The following is a 6,353-nucleotide window of genomic DNA, read 5'->3' on the forward strand; positions in this document are numbered from 1 at the left end:
CGGAAGAGGCTGTGGGGGAAGAGAGTCAGGCTGACAGGGAAGAAGAAACCCTCTTTTTTCAGCCTCGGAGATGCGAAAGGTCAGCGGCTCACATCAAGTCATTTCACAGCATGGCTGATTAAGTAACAGTCATTTGACTTTGATTAAAATATCTGGAAGAGCTCAGCTGTGGCTGGAGGCAATTCTGACACCCCTGCCCCCCTTGCCCTGCACCGCCTCAGTGAATTTGAAAGACTTCACGCGGGAAGGGGGAAGAAATGGGGAAGAGCAGCACAAAACTTTGCTCTTAGACACGTGTGCTACACTGACTGATTTTAATGGGAAGTCCCACAGAATGAAATGTGCTCCCCTGAGAGCAGAATATTATGTGAAAAAGATACTTTCTATTTATTTAGGCTTAAAGAAAAAAGAAGAAAATAAATTCAGAAGGAGCTGTTGTAACAACAGTTTTGCTTCTATCAAGCATCAGAATTAGGGGCAACAAACAATAGTGCACAAATAATTAAATAAATTGGACAGCCAATAAACCGCAGGGGGCAACAAACAATAGTGCACAAATAATTAAATAAATTCCCCAGCCAATAAATCGCCGCAGCAAAAACTGCCCCTTCCGTTACCTCAGTCAAAACCATCCCTCACAATCATGGAGCTCCAGCAGTTCTAGGTTACTGAAGATCAAGAATGTAAAATAATAAAAACTTGCACAATTTAAAAGAAAGCGTAGGTAATAAAGCAAGCGCTTTATAATTTGAAATGATCTATTTGTTCCTTTAAATACCAATGGGCTTGCTCAATGAAGTGGGAATTTAACTGTATCCATTAAAAGATTAAAGACCATAAATAAAAAAGTAGCAATTAATTGTGTTGCCTATTTTTAAGAGGTTGGAGCTTAGTTTTTCACACTCTGGCAGTCTATCAAACTCAGCTCCATTACAGATGTCTTAGAGCTGAATTGATGATGATATTCAAAACTAAGGGCATTCTCTGCAGTAGTCCTACCTTGATGAAGGAGCTCAAACGTATAGATGGCTTATGTGATTCTATCATTCTTACACAGTGAATTACAAATGTTAGAAATGTCAGCTTAATGAGTCATGCAAGAGTCTTCAATGTTCTAAGTCACTGGATCCAATTAATTTTTAAGTGTGCCTAAAATGAACAATGAAGACTGAGAAGAAGCAATACAGTGGTTTCCCCATACTCACTTTTTTACTTCTATTTTATAAGTCAGACCTAATAATGCTTCCAAATAGCTATCCAAGTCAATTATTAACAATGATTGAAATTTCTGAGGAGCTGACAGCGTGTTCTCTTCAGCCTTTAAATCTACAATGAAATGATTCCGACTTGCATGAACAAATGAGGAAGTGGAGAACATAGGTATTAGTGAAAAAAATGGTAATTCTTTCTTTTCTTTATCCCTGTTACTAGTAAAACTAGTCACAGCAGTGACATGACAAACATATGCATTTTTTAAATATCTCCATGCTATTTGCTTCATTGTACTTGAAAACTGCTTTGGTTTTGTACTGTACTTGGCACGATGTAACAGAGTGAATTTTGTTTCCAGTGAACCGTGTTTTTATTGAGCACTGTGGGCCAGCATCATTGGCTGGGCTCACAACTATGAAGGGGAAGAGCCATCCATTGTTACAAGCAGGCTTTTCTGATTTTTACATAAATATTTTTTACCATAACCCAGACATTTGGACCATTAAACGCTAGATTATGACTAGTGTGTATCTTGCTAACAAACATGCATTTGCTCAGGCAAGAACCTCTGGTGGCTTTTCTTAGCTGTAGCTCATCTGAAGTTACTGATGTGGAGGCTCCCTTTCCACATGTCAGGAGAACACAAGCAAGCAGAGTGTGAATGAAACTCCCACTTCAATGGCCATTAAGGCAGGTGATGCTGTGGCAGGCCTGTTCTCTAATTTGGGATACAGCTGATGTTGTTCCCCACTCCCTGCCAACATCCCTTCTTGCACCCTTTGGAGAAGGGTCCCCTGGATGAGTGTCACACCTTATCTTCCCAATGCGTCTGGATTTGCACCAAGAGAAGAAAACATGAACTGAGGGTGCTGAAGAGCATATGCATTTTGACCCACCCTGCCAACAACCTGGTCTTTGCAAGCAGAGCTGGGCACAGCAGCTTTTCAGACTGCTGCAGAAAGATGTCCCTGAACTCACTGGTGAGAGGCTGTGGACACTCTCCCCGGGGACTCTCCTAACTCTCACTGAGGAAAAGCAGCAAATAGCCGAGTGGTGGCAGCGCTATAAACTGCTTCAGTTATTCACTCAGTGAACATAAGCCCCTGAGACCAAGACGGCAAAGGAAAGAGGACTTTAAGGAGAAGAGGACTAAGTAGCACATGGGGGCTCCCTACACCTAAAGACCCCATGCCCTAGAAATATTTTTTGAAGCAAGGAAGAATGAAGCACTTGAAATCTTATGTCTGAATGAAAGATTCAGCTTGACTGAATGGACTTTTAGCAAAAACCATCAGTGGCTTATCAGATTTCATTGATCTTGACTAATGCTCTATTATAGTATCACAGAGAAGTGTCTGAGACGGCAGCTCTAGGGCTGATTTTAAACTCTTGTAAATATTGGGCATTTCAAGGCAAGGGTTGGGTTCGGATCTGCCTGTCCTAAGAAGAAACACTTACCTTTGTTGTGGTGCAGGCAGTTCTAGAGGTATAAGCTGAAAACAGAAAGTGTCAAAACATAAATAACAGAGACCAAAAAAAGGCAAGCTATATACTGCCAGAAAGTGTCAAGAAAATTCTCTGCCTGGAATACTCTGCCTGTGGGGTTGTGTTTTAAGAGCCAGGGGACAAAACTTCAGCTTTCCTCTAAGTTAAAGGAGGTTTAAAATAAGGAATGAATGAAAGAAAGAGGAGAATGGCACAAGTATACAAGTGAAACTGCAAAAAATGCATGGCTTATTTATGCCACCTACTGGATTTTTCCTGAAATATCTTTTCAATCAGTTTAGTTGTCACGATCATGTCTGTCACTCCAGTAAATACTTATGTTTGCATGGGAGGCTACGTGTACAAGTAGACCAGCTGGTATCAAGCTGATGACTCACATGAGTGAATGACCTGTGTGGACTAGCATAGCTCCAGGACTGGAGATGGGGATAGCTGTACACCCGTTTATTCTGCTAACTTGATGACTGTAGGGCAGCCAAGACACCAAAAGCTGCAGGCAGGCACTGAAGTCTGGCACTCAGGACTTTTCCAGCCCCTGTCAGTGCCTCAGGGGAGCGTGCTGGCACCGTTTCCCTCCTTTGCTTGACTCCCTCTGGCTTTGATATTTTGTTCTAAACGTCCAGCATGTTTATGGACACGATGTTTTCAAACAATGCAGACTGGCAGTGTGAATGCTTTATCTTCTATCCCTCACCACTCCTGCAGCTGAGGCTCTGTTGGGAATCCACAACCAGCCCTGGTGATACAGTCTATAAAATGACCTAGGAGAGTCAAAAAGATCTGCTGTGAACAGAGGGGGCAAACCCCTCTGGCTTGACCCACTGACAGCAAAAAAAAAAATTAAACAGAATCGGATCTAGCAGATCTCTAGGTGGACTTACTAAATGCACTCAACCTCACTGACTTCTGTGAAACTGAAGGTCTTCATTTTCCAGGCAATGGTGTCAGAATCGAGACCTCTTTAATTTGTGACCTCTCTACTGAGATGCTCAGTCATGCCAAATGTGTGGTGAGGACACGGCTTGTTCACATCCGTCCCTCAAAATGATGATCCTGTTGGCAAATAAAACATTTCTGCAAGGTTCAAGGGATCAGCCAAAGGCATGCATCGGCAACGGACAGATCGTCACCAATGTGACATTTTGTACTTTAAAGACTTATGCAAAAAAGTAAAGGATAACGATCACCTAGGAAAAAAGGCAAAAATGTCATTTGATTCTTCTTATGTTTTTTTTTTCTTCATCAGAAACATTAATTACAGTTATTTCCAAAGGTGCCGGCAAACTGCAGTAATGTTTAGTCACTGACATCATCTCTGGATTCCAGAGACGCCCAGACTTACATTAAATGAATGACTACGATTTCTTGAAGACTTGCAGTGAGATTGCTCTGATTCGTGTTAGAACTGCTGGCAGTTTGTAACCATCTCCTATTCCTTCATGACTCCAACGGATGTCAAATCCAGTAATGTGTTGTCATCCTCACCAAACACCCATTAAAAAAATTTGAGACAAACATCACACGCTAAAACCATACTCAAAGTGTGACTTGAGCTAGCAAAACCAAAGCAATTAATTGTCAAAGGATCGACTGTGTACTTGTATTCATCAGGCATCTAAGTATTCTGGTGGTATTCATCCAGAACACAAAATACTAGATAGGTGCTAACACCCTTAATATTTTGTTCTTCAACAATTGGTTCTGTAGCATTACGGATCATACAGATCTGTGCAGTTAGCCTGAAAAGCAGGAGTAGAAAAATACTAGTTATGTGAAAGACAGCTGAATTAGTGTTCTTCTTGGAACTGTTGCATTTTTTGCATCTTGTGATTCATCTCTGAGCTTGGCTGTCCCACTTACTTCCTAGTGAAAAGTCATATATAAGCACCTGGTGGCTGCTGTTATTTCTCCTTTGTCTGTCTTTGCCTGCTTTATGCACTGTGCTTCTCTTCTCTTTTCTCTTTTTTTACTCCTTCCAGTTTTTCTCTTCCTCCTCCTCCTGTCATTTCTGATGTGCTTTTTCTTCTTCTACCTTTTCATACCTCAGTTTGTTAGTTTTTATTTTATTTTGCCTTTCTTATTCATTTGATTTAGCCTCCTTTCATCTCCTTTTTAATTTGCATTTTTGACTTCAAGACAATTTGCATTCGAGCACCTGAAAACATGCCTGCGGTGTGCTCAACCACACACAGAACTTCACAAACTGGAGTTTCACTTTCAAGACTCACCCCTAGACAGCAGCTTCGGGGCCTGATCAATGCCCCTATGAGTTGAGAGGATCTCAACTGATTTTGTTCAGGGAGGAATTTCACATTTCAATATAGGAGGCTAAGCATGCCTGTCCGCATTGTTCACCTCCTTAAATATTAGTGATATACACCATTAAGTGTATAGGCAAATCATGTTTTTGTTCCACTAAACATTGTACTCATCTTCTCCTCTTTTGCAGGAAAATGTGCAGTTACTGACATCAGAAATGTCAATCCCAGCAAAGCGATGCAAGGGAAAATTTTCAGTTTCTGTGAGTTGAATGCTTGTCACATCCCCGTGCCAAGCCCACGCAGCTTCTGCTGGTGTCTCACTTGAGGACCATCTGACTGCTCGAGACTGGGGCTTAACAGGAGTGTTTTAACGTGGTCTCTCTGGAGGATGGAAAGCGACAAGGTGTATCCTACGTTGTACCATGAAGGAAAAAGTTCTCTAAATGTAATTTAGTAAATGCTAATGGAAAGCATCAAGCAGCAAGGATCTGGGGCTTTCTTCAGGCTGGGATAGGCACTGATTGTTTCTGGCAGGGAGGCTCAGTCTGAGCAGAATTAGCTGGGAGATAGCTGATCTGGAAGAGAGAGAAGCTTTCCTTGGCTTCTTCTAGCGGAAATAAATGTCTACCTACTGTAACTTATTACCATCTGATATGCTGAGTCATGAAGCTGGGGTTATAGAAATCTTTATGCAATCTTTATAAATCAGCCTCACATAATCTCAGGTGCTTTCTGCTTCATCTCTGTTGAGTCACTCATTTGACAGTTGTCATTCATCTTAGATTGAGATGTAATTTAATAGTTTCATTTCAGCATGAAGATAGCATCATCTAAAGTTGAGCCCAGAAAGATTTAAAGGTGTAACAGAGGAAATATTAATACTGTAAATAATATCTGTAGAGCTGCATGGGTCTATAAATCACATAGTGCCAAGTTGGAAGGGAAGCCTATGTAAAAAAGAAAAGAAAAAGCATCTTCTCCTGTCACCTTCTGCAGACTATATCCGCTCTAGCCACCCACACCAGCTCCAGAAGTGCTGGTTACCGAGTTGTCACCGTAGTCTCACTGCCTGCATTTGTTGGGATCACCTGCCCACACAGATATTGATCAAAGTGTGTTTATACCCATTTAGGGATATGAGTGTAAGGTAACCTGCAAACAGGGGACGTAGTCCAGCAAGGAGCCAGCAGCCTCACGATGGAGAGCAGCTGAGCTGCAGCAGCTCGGGTGTTTTATCTGGGGGTCACACCTCTCCCTGGGCCAGGCCACGTTGGCCGCCTAACCAAACCCGGCCAACCCAGCCCAGGGGAACACAGGGCTTAATAATGGCCTCTCTGGATCCCAGCTTGCTCCCTTAGACCACGGCTGGTGTTA

This window comes from Aptenodytes forsteri, unplaced genomic scaffold (genome assembly GCF_000699145.1).
Source record: "Aptenodytes forsteri isolate BGI_AS27 unplaced genomic scaffold, ASM69914v1 Scaffold99, whole genome shotgun sequence".
NCBI lineage: Eukaryota > Metazoa > Chordata > Aves > Sphenisciformes > Spheniscidae > Aptenodytes > Aptenodytes forsteri.